This window comes from Dipteris shenzhenensis, chromosome 11, assembly GCF_047967505.1.
Source record: "Dipteris shenzhenensis isolate YYH24624 ecotype China chromosome 11, Dip_SZ_1.0, whole genome shotgun sequence".
NCBI lineage: Eukaryota > Viridiplantae > Streptophyta > Polypodiopsida > Gleicheniales > Dipteridaceae > Dipteris > Dipteris shenzhenensis.
In genome coordinates, this window is record NC_141606.1 from 16,447,254 (window position 1) to 16,468,161 (window position 20,908).

The window sequence follows — 20,908 nt, forward strand, 5'->3', positions numbered from 1 at the left end:
GGAGATCAAGCTGAGCACAGTGATGTAAAAATTGTTCAATTCTGAGCACTTTGGATCCTTGTCGAATGAGGGGCTACCATGTGTATATCTGGGGATCTAGACACCTGGCCGCGACAGAATTTTGCAATCAGGGAGGGCCTGGCCTCAAGATGATATGCTCCAAGATTCACACCAAAAGAATATGATTTACCCCACAAAAACCCTGGAAAGCACTCTGATACAACTGTGGCTAAACTAGTCTACAGCATGCTAGTTTAGGTCTAGTTCAAGAACCTAGTAATGTAGAAATGGCAGCAAATGAATGCAAAGGTGAAAGACAGCAGGTAGGTTGCAGAATTTCATGAGCTGAACCATCAAGTACCTGGATACGTGTGTAGATCCATAGCTAGTGAGGCGCTACACCAGCAACAGAGCTAGGAAGGGAGATTCCTGTCATGACAAGAGAAATCACTAATCTGTGATTAGTAGACATTAAAACATTATTATATATTATACGCCAATGGTGTAACATGTATATGTATTTATTATGGACACCGACCGATTTGTTATGGCGGTGGATCATTTGAATAGATAGGACTAGTCGAGTTGGAGCCACTGCTTTTGACGGCATTGAATTTGGACATGTGATACTTATTCTATTAATAAAAGTGTGCACACACGTGTCTAGGTCCTAGGTGCATTGAATGGTAGATGCATGGGTCATAGGCTAAGGGTAGGTGTAAATGGGAAGATGGAACTTGAGTGATCTCAAGGGACATTAATGAAAGGGTATCACCCTTTCATTGTGAATCTCACGTAGCATTCTTCATTCACATTGCATTCATTCGCCATCTCTCACACCCCTTGCATATAGGTCAAATTAGAACCAAGTACTCTCACGAGGGCGCTCTTCCCCATTGGAGGGCCAATCGTCATTCAAATTGTACATGCATTGCACACATTTGCATTCTTAAGAAGGTTGGTTCTTCACCTCTGGTATCAGAGCAGTGACAATCCACGATCGGGACAGAAGAGTGCGGGATGGAGGTACGGACAGCAGGTGTGAGTGTACTAGAAGGTTGGCACTCTTTCCCATTGGAGGGTCAATCGGCATTCAAATTCTGCGTGCATTGCGCACACATGCATTCTTGAGAAGGTTGGTTCTTCACATTTGGTTTCAGAGTAGTGACAATCCACGACTGGGATAGAAGAGTGCGGGACGGAGGTACGGACAGCAAGCGCGAGCGTACTAGAAGGTTGGTTGCTACGTGAAAGAGGGTCGTAGAAGGAGGCGACGCGCAGGGAACATTGCATGCAAGGTGCAGGCCAAGAGAGCAATAGGAAGGTCACGTGCGAGGAGTTGCGGGCCGAAGAAAGCGCGCGGGAAGGAGGCTTGCAAGGTCGTACGTGATAACGTGGGTGCGGAAGTGTATCCTTAAAATTTGCACACAAAAGAGACCTCTGCCAGGCACTCGTGCACGGAACAGTCCTTTGCAAAGACTTTGTGGAAAATAGGTCCGCACATTTGCAGCAGGTCTGGAAGCCACAAATTTGGAAGCCTTGAGGTAAGGACTTTCTTTGATTTTTTGGGCCTTTGGACGGGGAACGGGGTGTCCTAATGGGTTGACTATCCCCCCTCCTTGGTTTGTGCGAATAGACCCTTAAAACCCTTAAATCGTGAGGAAAAGAGTCCCTCCCGTTCTCCCCAACGGAAAGTCGGATGGAAACAAGATTTTAAGGGGGTGATCCACCCATCAAGTACCCCATATAATGGTATCTAGAACTCCAATCCACTCAAAATAAGTAGCCCAAATGGAGTGCACCAGTTTACAGTATAAATACAAGAAGAAAAGCTTAAAAGAGAAGGAAGAAGAGGTCATTTTAAGTGTTTTCTCAACACAAATGAAGTGGGAGTCGGATAAGTACCACCAACTCTACAATACTTGACTTTTGCTGTAAAATAAATCCTTTTTTAAAATTATAGCAAGTCATTTTCTCTCTTGTATTACTAAAAGGAAAGAATGGAAGGGGAAGGGATATTTAATAATAAACTTGTCCTTTTTCCTCCACTACCAGAAGGAGATAGGAAGAGAACACCATCACCTCCTCCTGAAGAGGAGGATGTAGATGAGAGTTTTACACATATTGAGTATGATAACCCACGTATAGAATTACGTTTATCTCTCCTTCAAGAATCTCTTGATAGGGAGTTTTCCTTCAGAAATGAAGGGAGAAATGAGTTCAGCCAAGAGCAAAGCGTTGAGTTTATGCCTTTAACTCAAAATCTCGTACACATGGATTATAATCCAAGTGCAAGAGGGAGAGAGGAGTCTCCCGTCGATAAGCTAGTTTCTCAGCTTAGCCATATGATTGAACAGTCAATTATGACAAAATTAGGAATTAAGAGAGTGCTGAATTTTGGGGATGACGAATTAAGTACCTACTCAAAGAGAGCTAAATTCCAACCCCGAGAGAGAATAGAGTTCCCAAAGTATGAAAGGGCAAGAGAGGCGGATAAAATCCTTAAGTGGATTCGCCATTTTAAGCTATATTTTGCCCATCAAGATAAGACCGACCACAAGAAGCTTGCTCTTGCCACACTACATTCACAGAAGGATACTTTGATGTGGTGGTCTTTATCACAAACGGGAAAAGAGCCTATTCTTCAATGGTCTAAATTTGTAGAGCAGCTTAAGGCCACTTTCATGCCTCCGAGGCATGAAGAAGAATTGACCTTCCGTTGGGAAAGGTTCAGGTAATTCGAAAATGAGAGTAACGCTAAATTCATAGCTAGGTTCTAGAAACTCTCTTTAGAGTTACTTGAGAAGAGCGAGGATGATAGAAGGAAGAAGTATTTAGCAGCCTTAACCCCGAAAGTGAGGTATGAGGTTGAAATGTTCAACCCAACCACCTTGAAAGACCTCACTAAATTGGTTGAGATTGCTGAGAAGAAATTGAATCCTCGTAAACCCTTCAACAAAGGAAACGAGAAAGCTAATGTACAAAATGTTAATAGCCAATCACGTCTTGGATGGGTACCATTGCCTTCCATGTCTGACGATGAGAAGAAAAAGCTAATTAAGGAGGGTAAATGTTTCGGATGTAAGAAACATAAGCCAGGCAATCCATGGCATAAATGTCCTACTCTATTAGCTAAAATTGTCAAAACCAATTCTGTAAAAGGGAAAGGCAAAGCATCCAAGCAGGAGGGTGAGGCTTCTACCTCCTCATTCCAGGACTCCACGATGAACATAGAACCAAGAGTAAATGCTATCCATTCAGCCAACATTGGTGTATGGATGTGTGAACTGAATAGAGAGTAGGCATATTCATTGTAGAGTATGGATAGAGAATAAATATTTTTCTCCTCCGTGTAGAGCATCTGATAGGATAAATAGGGCTGAAATAGAAGAGTTGGAAAAAGAGATTGAAGGTCTATAGTTTCTATAGACTAAGTAGCTCTCCATCGCAAAATCATCGATAGCCAAGGTCTACCTAGTTCAATGAAACATTTGGCTGAGAGAATTGTTTTAATACTAACCAGTTTGTTGAGAATGTGTTTTAGCTTATTGAGTAGGTTACTATAAAGAGATTTCAGCAACTAAGTATTCAGTAGAGGATTCTGAGCATGAAGAGATACTGAAGAGGCACTGCAGTGATACTTCTGCATTTTGAATATTCAGCATCAAGAGGAATTAGAACTTGAAGATGGGATTTAAGTTCTGATTCAGAAGAGATAGTGTACTACCAAGAGAAGATTATTTGCAGATTATGAAGAGGAGATGCAAATGCAGAAGTAAAAGAGAAAAGCGTACGCAAGAGAAAGAGACGAGAGGATCCAGGAGAGGACTTCTGCCCATTCAAGCAGGAGGGAGTGTCATGACAAGAGAAATCACTAATCTGTGATTAGTAGACATTAAAACATTATTATATATTATACGCTAATGGTGTAACATGTATATGTATTTATGATGGACAATGACCGATTTGTTATGGCGGTGGATCATCTGAGTAGATAGGACTAGTCGACCTGGAGCCACTGCTTCAGACGGCATTGAATTTGGACACGCGATACTTATTCTATTAATAAAAATGTGCACACACGTGTCTAGGTCCTAGGGGCAATAGGAAGGAAAGGGTGCATTAAGGTGCATTGAATGGTAGATGCATGGGTCATAGGCTAAGGGTAGGTGTAAATGGGAAGATGGAACTTGAGTGATCTCAAGGGACATTAATGAAAGGGTATCACCCTTTCATTGTGAATCTCACGTAGCATTCTTCATTCACATTGCATTCATTCGCCATCTCTCACACATCTTGCATGTAGGTCGAATTAGAAACAAGTACTCTACGAGGGTGCTCTTCCCCATTGGAGGGCCAATCGGCATTCAAATTCTACATGCATTGCACACATTTGCATTCTTGAGAAGGCTGGTTCTTCACAATTCCTAGGCTAGGAGAAGACATCCTAGTTCAGCCTAGAGCTAGTCAAGCTCAGCGGTAGATGAGTGATCATAAGATTGCACGAAGAATGAATGAAGAGGTACATAGTACAACAGAGCCCCTTTTATAGGTGTGGGGCCGGCATCAATTACAAGTCTAGTTATGGAATGGCCAGCGTATGGTCAACTTATGGCTCCCCCTACTTAAAGAACCATTTAGTTACAAGACATTAAAAGGCACCCATTCTAAAACTAAATAAATTTACCCTTTGTTACATGTTCTTATCATAAATCACGTGTTTACATCATATTGTCCAAGTTTACTAGACAGAACTTCAAAACTTCATGGTAATCCTCTATTTGCAGCTCAACATTTGGGATGACCATGTGGACCTCATGTCATGTGAAGCGGAAAATATGTGCATCCACCAGAGAATATTGGTACGGTGGGAGGTGATCAATGGACATGCTTCTAAAGTGGAACATTTGGGTTGCACCAACACCTGTTATCTCTTTGCATCATGGATGACAAGAGGGTCCTTTGTGGTAACCAAGAATAAATATATTGGGCTGCTGCTCCTGTAAAACGCTACCCACTTCGGCTATCATGTCCTTGAATTCTTGGACATAACTATCAAGCCCTTTTGTCATTTTCATATTGTGAAGCCTTCGATAATTTTTGAAAGCATTCACAGATACAAACACCACCTTAAATACCTTTTCAAACTCAGGCCAAGACGCGAGCTTCAGAGTAAGGTGCCGGATTTATGCCATGCAGTTGCAATTATGAAAGGCATTGATCATCTAGAAAATTATGCATGCTGCAAGGTGTCCCATACCATCGTAACCCATCCCAAGGGTGTCGTGTCAATACTAGACTGTATGGGCTATCATTAAGAAGTCCAAGATCCACAATGAGTGAACCTCTAATAAGGAGAGCTAAGCCATTGACATATCCATAGCACCAAAAACTATAGTTAGTGGTGCTCTAAACCTCCCCTAAGTCACTAGCTACCACATGTCACGAGGGTTATTCACTTTGTTGAAACCTATTATGCTTAGATAAGATACATCAGCCAAATTAGGTACAACTGACTGGGTGCAAGTGCATATCAGCCTTCCTCAACTAGAGTAGAACTGCTAACTACAAGGGCATTGTCTATATCTTAGGGGCCAACTGACGAGCAATTCTTGCCATTTGGTGCTCGCTCTAGATATACTCAACACTTTGTGTAGCTCAATCAAATGGAGCATAGATGTAGGAAGCTTCGTAATCCATTCGCATCATAGATGCTCACACTTAGTTTTAAATGATTTCGAGATGAGACCATTGTGCAATTTGGGTGTGGTTGCCAATGCTTCCTTTAAAAACTTGTCCACCATGGATAGACTGAGGGAATGGCAATACACTAGATACATAGACCATTGTTGGAGCTTACATATGCTTCAACACAGGAAGTCTGCCAAGGAGCGGCAGATGCTTGAAGCCAAGTGAACAACCTAAATACCTAAAATTGGAACCCATCAGGATCTTCTTGAATCCATAGCTAGAGATCCAATCTAGCAAAGATTCCCAATCGAGGTAAAGCATTATGGTTTTGGGTGCCAATCACTTGGAGATAACCGATTCACCAATTTAGGTATCAACTTGATAACCCCTTTATTAATAAACTATGGTAGCTGACCCTGTAGGATGCAAAAATTAAGGAGTGAGATCAAATCCTTATTGCACAGTGCCCAATAATGTTAATAAAGGTCTATTGGAATGCTTTTTATTGCTATTGATTGAACAAAAAAAGCAATTCATGCTCTATAAATGGTTGTTGCAGTAGGTGAATGACTTCCTTTGGCGTCACAACATTTGAGGTGGGTTCCAACAATTGCATGTCTTGTTCATCATTCAAGGTTTGGGGAGGCTGAGTGTCAACTATCGAAGACAAATGCCTAATCATAACTCGAGCAATCATAGAATGACCAGTTACCTCCCTACCATAGCTGTAGGAAACACTCATTTCTTGCTAGGAAACGAAAACGGTGAAACGGGGCGTTTCTTTCGCAATCACTGTTTTTTTTTTGGGGGGGGAGGGGGGAGGGGTGTTTTGTTTTGTTGGGGGTGGTTGGCCCTCTTTTGATTAAACCATTTTTTGTCTTTTGTCGATTCATTGCCTCTAGACGCTATTTCGTAATCATTGTTTTTTTTTTTTTTGGGAGGGGGGGGTTTGTTTTGTTTTGTTGGAAATGGTTGGCCCTCTTTTGAATAAACTATTTTTTGCCCTCTTTTGATTAAACCATTTTTCACCGATTTGTCGCCTCCTATTGTTGTTTTCGCCGCCTCTTGTGTTGTTGCTCGTGATCTTGCTTCTCTCCAATCTCTCCATCTTTGATTCCTAGGCCTTGGCACCCGCAGCCTGCTCTCCTCTCCATCCCTCCATCCTGTAGGTTGCTCTCCACCCTATAGGCTGTAGCATGCTCTCCATCCTCTCCATCCTATAGGCTGGCAGTTGCTCTCCATCCCTCCACTACCTCTCCTCTCTTACCTCTCCATCCTCCATCCTCCTTCTACCTCTCATCCTCCTCCTCTGACTCCTACCTCTCCATCCTCTTTCACCTCCCCATCCTCCTACCTCTCCATCCTTTCTCACCTCTCCATCCTCCCTCTAGGCTCTCACCTCTCCATCCTCCCTCTCAAACTTTAGATTGTTGTAACTTCAAACTTGTTAGAAGTTAGAAGTTAGAACTTAGTTCATGACACATGTTGATTGTTGAAGCATCATTCATGGATAATGGATGACACAAGATAGATTAATCATCATAGGAATTTAGAGTCATAGAAGCATGCATGATGCTTCAAGTATAGATAATTGTATTATGTATAATTTGCACTTGTATTATGTATAAAAAATAAATTTTTATACATAAACTGTACCATATTGCCATTTCTTCCATTTTTGTTTTGACGGGGGTCGAGAACTCCATTTCCTTGATTTTTCCCGTTTCCATTTCTTTCGTTTCTGTTTCGGCTGGCAACTATGCTCCCTACCCAGTTCATCCTAAATGACCACAAAGTGTTTGGTAAAATTTTTCTCCCTGACATGTTTGAAGAAAAACTTTCGGGGCCTATCCCTACATTCGAGCCTTGTGAGACGTGATTAGACTCTCGCCATTGCTAATTTAGCATGCTTAATAACTCAAAGATGCATTTCAATAGTTTATAAAAAGGGAGGCAAATGTGGATCAAAAGGACTTATTTGCATAGTTGAGAGGAAAAAGGCTGAAATATAAGTGGCTTTAGATTCTGCTTCCAGTCACCACCTCGCTCGACTTCTTCCATGCTTCTTACAGACCTGCATAATGTTGTACAGACACATTTTCCATGACTTAATTGGGCATGTAGACTGCCTTCGGTATATGTACCAAGCTTCTGTAATCTCCTAATCAAATCCATAAGTCACGAAAGAACTGATGCTCATTTTGAATGGGGTCAGGCCTTTATATTTGCTACTCTGAGATAAACATTAAAATGTTTGCATGATGGGAAGCTGGTCGGACGTAACAAATTTATTTGCTATTGCCCCTCGCATCAGAGGATCAACCTAGTAGCCATGCTTAGAAAGGTAGAAACAATCAAGTCGGTTAGCTCACCAAGATGAATCTGAGTGACGATTATGCCATGTGTCTGTAATAAGCTTTTATAACTTGGAGAAAGATACCCAATTGACTAGAGAGTAGACATTGGGAAAATTCTCCCATGCATTAACTTCAGCTACAAAGAGCTCAGAGCTTCTGTGAGATCTATCATGGGGGATGGTTGTGATGTTTCGATTGCCCACATAGATAGCTAACTTCCAAGAGAATTCACTCTATTGATGTTCCCACAAACGAATGCAATCTGTGGAGAATTTGAAGCATAAATCAAAATACAAAGAATCAAGCTTCCTTCAATATTAACTTCTATTGATAAAATCACCATCCTCATCACTTACAATTAACCTAAGTTTGAAATGAGCATGAATTAGCAAAGCCGTTCAACCCTTTCCTTAGGATGGACAGTTGGCAAAAAGAATGCATTTGTAGATAGTCCATAGGATAAGATCTTGTCTTCAATTTCTATGGCACCCAAATATCTCGTCAAAACTTGAAGATGGTTCTAAAAACATATCTTTTCTTCCAGTGGGAGCATATTCCTCTAATGTTCTAGCCTAAAAGTTTGTGATCCTTCATTGATGATCTAAAAACCTAGCAGCAAATCCTCGTCCTCATTAATATCCATGAGCAGTGCATAAATATTAGTGAACGCAATTGATTTATGCACTTCTCCCTCGCTAGCTATAAGAAATGGGTGTCTTTGTGGCTCTAGAAGAATCAGGCATATTCGGATCAGTCGCATGGCAAGCTGGCAAGTTGGCAGAGGCCATCTTATGGGGCAAGCCACATGGAAGAGTAGCCACAATGACTTGAGGCAATCCGTTGGTTCCACCGATTTAACGCCGTTGACGGACGTTGAGATCTTCTGCCATACAGTAGTTGTCTCTACCCTCGAGACTTTGAATCTTAGTTGGGAAATGCATTTTTTGAGCAAGTGCAAGAGGAGGCTGTGGCATTGTAGTAACGCTTTCCTCCTTAGAGCCATTGGTGGCTCATTGACCAGACTCTAGTGCACCTGACTATTGGGCATTGAGATCAGCCATGGCTGCATCTTCACACACTTGATTGATGGAGCACAGTTTAGAAACCACGAGGCAGAATCACTCAACATCACACACAACAAATTTATCCAATCACTCAATGATGCAACTTATTGATGAATACCTAACTCACGATGCAATGATGCAACTCACTGATGAATACCTAACTCAAAAAGATTGACAACATATGAAAGCGAGAGAGATAGAGAAAGAGAACTCATATATCCTTCCACCAAATAGTGGGAAAAACAAGCTCAATGTTGAGTATAAACAACCAACAAGGGCTAAGCAAAAATTGAGAACTCTCTATAGATAAATCTCACCAAGTCTTGCTCCACTAGGCTGCCTCCTGTAGGCTTCAGTGGTGGCTGATGAATGAGAGGGGGGGTAGGGAGGTTTATATAAGGGCTAGTTGCCCCTTGAAGTAGATCGACCAGCAAGTCAGTTTTCCCAGACTGGGCTGACTCGTTGGTTCCCCCCTTGGGCAGGCTGATATGTAGAGCCCCCCATAGGGTGACAAAATATGAAGAGGGGAGAGGAGAAGAGTGGAGATGAGGAGAGAGGGCACAGCTAGAGAGCACACCACAAATGACTAACTGTACACTAGATTTAGTTGAAAAAATAGAATATATACAAACCCATTTAGGGTTTGGGTTAGTCCTATGCACATATGATCACGTCATGGTGCTATGCACACATGATCACATGATGTTGAGCGTGAACTCTCAACACCTTCCCTCAAGATCAACATCATGAAGTAGGCCTTTCCTCAAGATGATGATTCAGGGGAATCAAAGAAGGACTGAGCATTACATTCTATCACACCCCTTTAATGGGAATGTCCTTCTGTTGCGTCAAACCAAGAGCTAGTCGGTGTTTTTCAAATAGCTCTTTACTTACCGAGTGGTTTGGTAAAGATGTCTGCAACATTCTCTTTGCTATCACAATGCTGCAGTGTGATGTCACCAAGTAACACTCTTTCTCTGATGAAGTGTTCTTTGACATCAATGTGCTTTGTCTTGGAGTGATATACTGGATTCTTGGCCAATGCTTGAGCCGATTGATTATCACAGTATATTGTTGTTGGCTTTGACTCATCAAAGTAATATGTTTTTGACAATGGTCTTCTAAGCCATATAGCTTCACATGTACCTGTAGTGAGTGCCCTATATTCTGCTTCAGTCGAAGACAAAGAAACAGTTGGTTGTTCGTTTGACAACCATGATATAGCACCTTGACCAAGGAAAAATGCATATCCATGTGTCGATCTCCTAGTCTCATGATCTCCGGCATAGTCACTGTCACAGTATCCATGCAACCATGGATGACTTCCTCTGTATTCTATCCCAAACTGTCTTGTACCTTTGATGTATCTCAAGACTCTTTTGGCTGCATTCCAGTGAAACTATTTTGGATTTGCTAGTGAGCTTAGTGCTAGTGAGCTTAGTGCATAACAAATATCTGGCCGTGTGATTGTCAGATATATAAGAGATCCAATGAGCTGCCTGTAGTATCTGTCATCGACTGTAGGCTTTTCTAAATCTTTAGTAAGTTTCAAACTCTGTTCCATGGGAGTGGCTGCAATCTTGCAATCTGCCATATGAAACTTCTTTAGGAGACTATTAACATACTTGAGTTGACTCATGAATGTGCTATCTGAATCTCTCCAGAACTCAATTCCAAGACAATAGTGCATAAGTCCAAGATCTTTCATGTCGAACTCTGTAGATAAGTCTTGTTTCATTGAGTAATGTCTTCCCCTTGAACTTTGTAGTAGAGAGTATGACCTGCATTGTATTTCATGTATCCCAGATCAGCAAAATACTTGTGAATTCTATTGTACCGAATTCTGGGTGCTTGCTTTAAGCCGTAGAGGCTTTTCTTGAGATGGCAAACCTTATTCTCTTTTCCTGGTTCAACATAACCTACTGGTTGTTGCATGTAGAGTTCCTCATCTAGATAACCATTGAGAAATGCATTCTTGACATCGAGCTGATACACATTCCATTTGTTGAGTGTTGCTAGTGATATCAAGAACCATATGGAATTCATCTTTGCTACTGGAGCATAAGTCTTACCATAGTCCTGACCATATTGCTGTGCAAATCCTTTTGCAAGTAGTCTGCTGGCTTTGTATCTCTGAATACTTCCATCTAGATTGTACTTCACTTTGTATACCCATTTGTTTGCTATGGCCTTCTTTCCTGGTGGAAGGTCGCATAATTCCCAAGTAATATTCTTATACAAAGCATCAATTTCTTCATTCATAGCAGTTTGCCATTTTGGCTTGTCTATTGCGTCTTCGAAGTACACTGGCTGCTCTGTAGCCATGTTGGTAGTCATAAGAGCATAGTTGGTGGTTTCCACCTGAATTGCTTTGCCTTTTTGAGCATATGTCAATCTGGCTGGAGGTCTGCTTTCCGTAGTAGACCTCTGAGCTACTGTGGCTCTGCTTGGGGTGTTTCTGGCAATTCTTGATCTTCTTCATCAACCTGTTCTATCGATGAATGTGAAGTTGATGCTTTTATCTCTTGTGTAGGTGAGGTTTTCCATTCTGATTCCTCATCAAAGATTACATCTCTAGAGATAATGACTTTGCGGTTGATGGGATCATACAATTTGTATGTTTGATTTCTTCACTATAGCCAACCATGATGCATTTGCATGACTTTGCATCCAATTTCCTGCGATGGTCATCATGTATGTGCGCATATGCTATGCAACCAAATATGTGGAGATGCCCAATGCGTGGCTTGTGTCCAGTGAATGCTTCATAAGGAGTCATACCTTGTATCAGTTTGGTAGGAAGCCGATTAAGCAAGTAGTTTGCTGTAGCTATTGCTTCTGTCCAATATTGATTTGGAAGATTCTTTTCACTAAGCATTGCTCTAGCACTGTCTGCTAAAATCCCATTCTTCCTTTCAGCTCTTGCATTCTGCTGAGGAGTATCTGCACATGTGAATTATCTTTGTATGCCATGATTTCTACAAAAGTTCATGAATGCTGAAGACATGTATTCACCTCCTCTATCTGATCTCATGACCTTGATCTTTTTGCGTGTTTGGTTTTCTACCATGGCTTTGAATTCTTGAAATTTGGAAAACACTTCAGATTTCTCTTTCAGAAAGTAGACCCAACAATATCTGTTGTAGTCATCGATGAAGGTCAAGTGATAAAGTGAACCATTGATGTTGTGGGTCTGGGCATAACCCCATACATCTGTATGTATCAAATCAAGAATACCTCATGCACGAGAGGTACTTCTAACAAAGTTTGTTCACTTTTGTTGTCAAAGCAGCATGCTTCGCAAAACTTTCCAAGAAGCTGTAGCTTCGGAATCCCAATTGCCATATTCTGATTCCTGAGATCTAACAAGTACTTGAAGTTAACATGACCATATCTCTTGTGCCATTTTGTAGATAGTGGCATCTGTTGCGGTTGAGCTGACATGGCATGCTTATCTGGTACTATAGCTAGCATTCTGTATAAGCGTCCTTCCTTGACACCTTTTGCTACTAGGTGACATCTCTTGGATTTATCTCTGATAGTGCATTCATCACCGTCGAAGATGACTTTGTAATTGTGTTCCATCATTTGACCTACTGACAAAAGGTTCTTATTGAGCTTCAGAACATAGAGCACATCTTTCACCAATCCTTTTGTACCAATGAAATTGTTCATAGGGATAACACCTGTCCCTTGAACCGGATTCGGTGTATTGTTTGTGGTATAGATAACATTTTTCTGTCCTTCTAATGGCTAAATTTCTATGAACCATTCCTGATGATTTGTCATATGAGATGATGCACCACTGTCGATGTACCAAGGATCCTGTTCCACTTGGTCGACTTGATAGCTGTAATCCTCTTTGGGATTGAAATCAGTGTCTGGGTACACATTTCCTCGTTTGCAAGAAACATATTTCCATGTTCATTTGCAAAATGATTGTGACTAGAATGTCCACCATGATGATTTCCTCTGCCTTGGGAATTCCCTCGATTACTACTGGATTGTCCGCCTTGGTCGTACTGCTTCTTGCGGCAATCTCTTTCATAGTGTCCAAACTTGTGACAGTAGTTGCATTGAATGTTTGACACATTGGTGGATGCATTCCCTCGTCTTTGAAATCTTCCTCGGTCTGAATGATTTCCTTTTTTATGATTATGATGTTGCTGAGGATGATGTTGATGCTGACTTTGATTTTGTTGCTATGATTACCACTTTTTTGGTATGATCTACCTGTGCCTTTGCTTCTGTCTGAAGCTGTGAATGCCTGATCATTCATTAGAATGACCTTTATGTGCTTGAATGGCTTGAGTCTTGAGTTCTTCACCAAGTAGAACTGCTGACTGAAGTTCTTCCAGTGTCGGAATTTGCCATTGGATGGCAATACTCTAGACTAGATTCTCGTATCCCTCTCCTAGTCCATTCAGAATGACTTGAACCATTTCTGTAGGGTTGATAGTCTCTCCTACTGCTGCAAGTTGATTGTTGTAGTCTTTTATGCGGAGTACATAAGCATGACTGGTTTCACTGCTATTGCAAAAACTGTGGTTGATCTGGTTTCTCAGTGTGAGAATTCTAGATGTGTTCTTGGACTCGTAGAGAGCTGCGAACATATCCCATGCTTCTTTCGATGTCTTGACTTTGTTGAGCAATCCTAGCATGACATCTTGTACATTCTGCTTAATCAGATGATAGGCGTACTTGTCTTTCTTATCCCATTCTGCTTGAACTCAGGCAATGGCACGATCTGCTATTGGTGCAAAAATTATTTGTATAGCTATAGATCCTGATGTAGATCCCATTGCTGGTGCTATAACAATAGATGGAGTAGCGCTACTGGTGGTTGGATCATCCAATGGTCTAGGTGTAGACCCATCAACATACTCCGACCCAATACATCTGTATGTATCAAATCAAGAATACCTCGTGCACAAGAGGTACTTGTAACAAAGGTTGTTCGCTTTTATTGCCAAAGCGGCATGCTTCGCAAACCTTTCCAAGAAACTGTAGCTTCGGAATCCCAATTGCCATATTCTGATTCTTGAGATCTAACAAGTACTTGAAGTTTACATGACCATATCTCTTGTGCCATTTTGCAGATAGTGGCATCTGTTGTGGTTGAGCTTACATGGCATGCTTATCTGGTACTGTAGCTAGCATTCTGTATAAGCGTCCTTCCTTGACACCTTTTGCTACTAGCTGACATCTCTTGGATTTATCTCTGATAGTGCATTCATCACCGTTGAAGATGACTTTGTAATTGTCTTCCATCATTTGACCTACTGACAAAAGGTTCTTGTTGAGCTTCAGAACATAGAGCACATCTTTCACCAATCCTTTCATACCAGTGAAATTGTTCATAGGGATAACACCTGTCCCTTGAACCGAATTCGGTGTATTGTTTGCGGTGTAGATAACATTTTTCTGTCCTTCTAATGGCTTCATTTCTATGAACCATTCCTGATGATTTGTCATATGAGATGATGCACCGCTATCGATGTACCAAGGATCCTGTTCCACTTGGTCGACTTGATAGGTGTAATTGTTAAGATAGGCAATCTCCAAATGCAGAGGCCAGGGCCAAACAACTGGCCAAAAAGGCCAACAATGGCAAAAACTCCAAACACCAAGGTCAGGGCCAAATAAATGGCCACAAAGGCCATAATTGGCCGATCGGTCATGGCTGCTGCACACCTACGCTCCAGTATTGCTGCTGCCTCTGCTTCCTCTTCCTCCACTCCTGCATCCTCTCCAGCTTCCTCTACCTCCAATCCTGCTTCAGCTTCAGCATCTCTGCCTCCTGTGCTTCAGCTTCAGCATCTCTGTCTCCTCTGCCTCAGCTTCAGCATCTCTGCCTCCTCTACCTCACAGCTTCAACATCTATGCCTCCTCTGCTTCAGCTCCATCATCCTCTCCTATTGCTGCTCCAGATCAGCATCATCTTATATCTCTACTGTTGCTATATTTTCTCTAGATCTACAGCAAACCTTTGCTCTTCTGGCAATAGGTTACTGATCTAGATCTGGTTCAGTTCCAGCTAGTGGAGCTAGTGCAGAGCCCACATTAGTTGGCTATTCTAGAGGACACTGTTTGCTCCCTCCACAGTTTCTTTCTCAGATATTTCTTATCTTGTATTGAGTTCCTTCGGTGATATATATTTCTTCTTTAGCTATCATTAGTCTTCAGTGTTGTTTTATTTGTCTCCAAGAACTTTCTTTATATGGTATCAGAGCAAGGTGTGCCTATCGACACCTGAGCCTTGTCTTGGAAAGCTTGGAAGATAGATCATCACCTGAAGATGTCTTCTCCTTCTTCCTTGAAGCGATCTCAACCTAAATCGACCTCTATTCAACCACCACCCTCGTCATATGTCAAGAGAGAGTCTGCAAGGATCGCAGGTGATGAATATCTCTCCAAACTCTTTAAAGAATTTGTTGAATTTCAGAAATGGAAGGAACTTGAAGCAGCAGGTACCCACACACCTCGTGCTTCTTCTTCTCCACGTTTTTCTCTGATACATCAACAAGGACCTTTATTCAACTCGGAAGAAGCAGAGCAACATCTCAAGTTCGGTGCCGACGAAGAACAAGTATACCCTGACGAAAGAGGACAGGCCGGCATGAGGACAATGGGTTATTCGACAATGCCTACCCCACAAGAATCAGTGCAAGGTATGTTGCCATATTCCCTTGGTGCAACTCCATCTGTTATGCAAGGCATAGGAATGAGTAATCATGAGGACACAGATCCATACATGCATGTGAACACTCGTAGATGAGAAAGGAGAAATGCGTCAGACAATGAGTTTGCTTTTGGTTCTCATTCTTCCTTCCCTCCCATCCCTCTCATATCTTCTACTGCCATCTTTCCTCTAGTGGCTTCTCATCCTCCATCTTCTCCCATGCCACTGGGCTCCTATAGTTTATTTCCCTCTATCTCTCCCGCTGCCCCTTTTTTCCCTCTCATGTCGTATCCCGCCTCTCATGTTTATCCCTCCCCCTCATTGCCTTCTACGAATCCTTTTGTTTCTCTGGTGATGCCGCCTCTCCCTCCTTCTCACTCCGCTCCTATTCTGAGTCCTCTCATGCATCCACTGGTTGCTTCTCCCTATCATTCCCTTTCTTCCTCTCACCCTGTCTCTGCAATAGCCAAACATTTACTAATATGACTCGTTTTAACGGGTCTAATTATATCACATGGTCAAATCTCATGCGCCATGTGCTTGATTCTCAAGACCTATGGGAACTCGTTCAAGGTACTGAACCGCAACCCGATCCTCATGTTTATCCTTATCAAGAAGTTCGCTTGTGGTGACATCGTAATGCCATTGCCATTGTCGAAATCATGCAAGGTCTTTTGCCTGAATTTCACTCTCAATTATAGCATTTTGACCTTGCCTCTGAGCGATGGGCACATCTCACTGACCGCTATGTAGCCCGAGATCGTACTCATCGCATCAATCTTGACCACAATCTCCAGCAATTCCAGATCACTGCTGACGATGATCTCAAGGTCAAACTGGTAGACTACCGGTGGTTAATTGCTGAATTTGCCACAACTGGTCCTCCCAAATCAGAGGATGACAAAGTTACTTTCTTTTTGAACAAACTCCTGCCCAAGTATTTTAGTTTTATGCAGCAAATCATTTCTCAACCCTCCCTTCCTACTTTTTATGAGTTCGAATGTCAACTCTTGCATTATGCTCATCTCTACTCTCAGGTCCACCAAAAACATAGTGTTCCTACTTCAAAAGGGGCTCTTCTCTCCGGGCTTCAAAAAGATCAACTTAGCTCCAAGAAGCCCTCTCCCACTCTTAACTCCAATAACTCCTCTGGTATTAAACCCGCCTTGCACAATCTTCCCAAAAAGAACCAGTTTTGTCAGCATTGCCAAAAAGTTGGGCATGTTGATGATGAATGTTGCTCCAAAGCCAAAGGCATTCTCCCACAGCCCCCCACCACGACTCCTCTTCCACCTCGTTGGCATCCTAGGAGTGGTGGTCCTCCTCCATCTAATGCTGGTCTTTGGAGACCATAGGGCCATGTCACTAATAATTTCACCCCATCCCCTCCTTTCATCACTCCCGAAGGCCTATCAGACTGGTCCACTGGAGATTCTCTAGACTTCACTTCTCAAGCCTTGATCCATATCACAGAGCTTGACTCCTCCCCATCCATATCTGGATTAGCATTTCATACTATTCCATGTGGCGCTAAAGCCCCTTGGATTGTGGATAGTGGAGCCACTCATCATATGACCCCTCATCATGAACTCTTCATTTCTCGCCAACCGGCAACAGGGGGAGTCCGTTGTGGCAATAACTCTATCGCTCCTATTCGTGGAATTGGTTCAATCACATTTGATACCGACAAAGGTCCCAATCTTGCTCAGTTGGATCAACTGTTTTATGTCCCCCAATTAGGGGTCAATCTTCTTTCTATCCATCAACTTTGCCTTCTTGGCCATGCGGTGTTATTTACAAAGATGCATGTCAAAATCATAGATGAGACATCGGGACTCCTTTCAGCTCAGGGTGAAGCCCAACCTCATGGTCTATACCTCATAACACAATTTCTTGAGAAGTGTGTGTGTGTGTGTGTGTGTGTATACATGTATACACACACACACACACACACACACACACTTCTCAAGAAATTGTGTTATGAGGTATATATATATACATGTATACACACACACACACACACACACACCTCAAGAAATTGTGTTATGAGGTACATACCATAATGTTTGATTATTTTCACATATAATTAAAGTATATTTAATTTAGCAAGACATTTTAAACTAAATTAAATACATTTTAAATATACATTTAATGTAAAATGAATAAAAAATTAAAGATAAAATAAAAATTACAAACTCATGAAATAGAGAGTATGTAAACACATAAATTATAAACTAAGGTAAAATAATTAAAAATAAAATGATGAAATGATAGACATAAAAAAAATCTTTCATTTTTTTCTCTTATATATATATATACTCCTTAGAATTTTTAATATGCTCAAATCCCTTGAGGTGAGCAAAGGGACAGTTATATATATATATATATATATATATCAAAAAAATTTTAACTAAATTAAATATACATCTAATGTAAAATGAATATAAATATAAATATAAATAAATTATCTGAGATAAACTTAAATTCAAAAATACAAAAATATATATATATATATTAAATTCATTACTTTTGATTTAAATAAAAAATGATATACAAACTAATGAAATAAAATATATGTAAACACATAAATTATAAACTAAGATAAATAATTAAAAATAAAATGATGAAATGGTAGACCTCCCTCTCCACTTTACGCTAGATTAACTAATAACTAATTAACTAAGTAACTAATCAACTAAATGATTAGCTAATTAATTAATTATTTATTTAATTTACTAGCCCCCTCCCCTTATCCCTTATCCCCCTCCCCTTATTAATTAACTAATTAATTTACTAACCCCCTCCCCTTAACTAATGAAGTTACTAACCCCCTTCCCCTTATTCCCTAGCAGCCGCCAGGGAATATTACTAATAATAGTATAGAAGTAAGAGATCTTTCTGACACTTTTTCTCTGTTGTATTTTTTAAGAGTACGGCACTTCTAGTTGGCTCCCTCTCAATTTCTTCTCACTCCCTCCTCTAGTACTTCTACTTGGTTTCCCATGCCAATTTCTTCCAACCTCTTTCAAACTACTAACCTCATAAATAGTTTTCTATAGGCATCCTTCTCTTGATTAATAAATAACCTACTAAGCATAAATGATTTCATGATAATTAGACTCAATTATTTTATTAATAAATACGAGTTTTTTTAAACTACTAATCTCACAAATACTTTTCATGTCAATTGTTACTCAAATTTTGCTATTTATTGAATCATGCCTTTTTTTAAACTACTAACTTTACGAACTCTTAGGTGTGTTATGTAAACAAGTACTTATCGGATAGGGGCTCCACTTTGCACCTAAGTCAATACCACCTAGGTTGAGGTGCATGCAAAGTATTATGTCCATTGGATATGCTTTGTATGATCAATCAAGAATTAAACATCGTTTTTGCCTTAGTGTCATGTGCAATCATATAAAAACATGGTCCTAGGAGTGTTATTCCAATAATTACTTATCAGATGGGTGCAAAACTTTGTAAGCATGTAAATAACACCTAGGTTGAGACATGTGCAAAGCATTGTGTCCATCGGATATGATTTGCATGGTCGCTCACACATTATACAGCATTTTCCCCTAGTGTTATGCACCACCATTAAAAAACAGTCCTAAGTGTGTTATTCAAACAAGAACTCATTGTATGGACATGCAACTTTACACAAAAGTCCAAATCATCTAGGTTGAGGTGCATGCAAAGTATTATGCCCATCACATATGCTTTGAATGATCGATCAAGAATTAAACATCGTTTTTGCCTTAGTGTCATGCACAACCATATAAAAACATGGTCCTAGGTGTGTTATTCCAACATGTACTTATCGGATAGGTGCTCAACTTTGCAAGCATGTAAATACCACATAGTTTAAGGTGCATGTAAAGTATTGTGCCCATCGGATATGCATTGCATTGTCAATCAAGCATTAAACACCGTTTTTGCCTCAATATCATGCACAACCATATAAAAACATGGTCCTAGGTGTGTTATTCCAAGAAGTACTTATTGGATGGGCATGCCACTTTGCAAGCATATCAATACCACTTAGTTTGAGATGCATGAAAAGTATTGTGTCCATCGTATATGATATGCATGGTCGATCATGCATTATATACCATTTTCCCCCAAGAGTTATGCACCACCATACAAAAGCATAGTCCTAGATGTGTTATTCGAACAAGAACTTATCATATGGGCACTAAACTTTGCACACAAGTCCATACCATCTAAGTTGAGGTATGTGCAAAATATTTTGTGCATCTCATATGCTTTGAATGGTCGATTAAGAATTAAACATCGTTTTTGCCTTAGTGTCATGCACAACCATATAAAAACATGGTCCTAGGTGTGTTATTCCAACATGTACTTATCGGATGGGTGTTCCACTTTGCAAGCATGTAGATACCACCTAGGTTTAGGTGAGTGCAAAGTATTTTGCCCATCAGATAGGCTTTGCATTGTCAATCAAGCATTGAACACCGTTTTTGCCTCAATGTCATGCACAATCCTATAAAAACATGGTCCTAGGTATGTTATTCTAACAAGTACTTATCGGATGGATGTACCACTTTGTAATCATGTAAATACCACCTATGTTGAGACGTGTGCAAATTATTGGGTCCATTTGATATGATTTGTATGGTCGATCATGCATTATATACCGTTTTTTCCCTACTCTTATGCACCACCATAAAAAAACATAGTCCTAGGTGTGTTATTTAAACAAGAACTTATCGTATGGGCATGCAAGTACATACCATCTAGGTTGAGGAGCATGCAAAGTATTTTGTGCATTGCATATGCTTTGAATGGTTGATTAAGAATTAAACATCGTTTTTGCCTTAGTGTCATGCACAACCATATAATAACATGGTCCTAGGTGTGTTATTCCAACATGTACTTATCACATGGTCGCTACAATTTGCAAGCATGTAAATAACACCTAGGTTGAGGCATGTGCAAAGTATTGTGCCCATTAAATAAGCTTTGCATTGTCAATCAAGCATTAAACACCATTTTTTGCCTCAATGTGATGCACATCCATTAAAAAGCATGCTCCTAGGTGTGTTATCCAAACAAGTACTTATCAGATGCGTGCACCACTTTGCATGCAA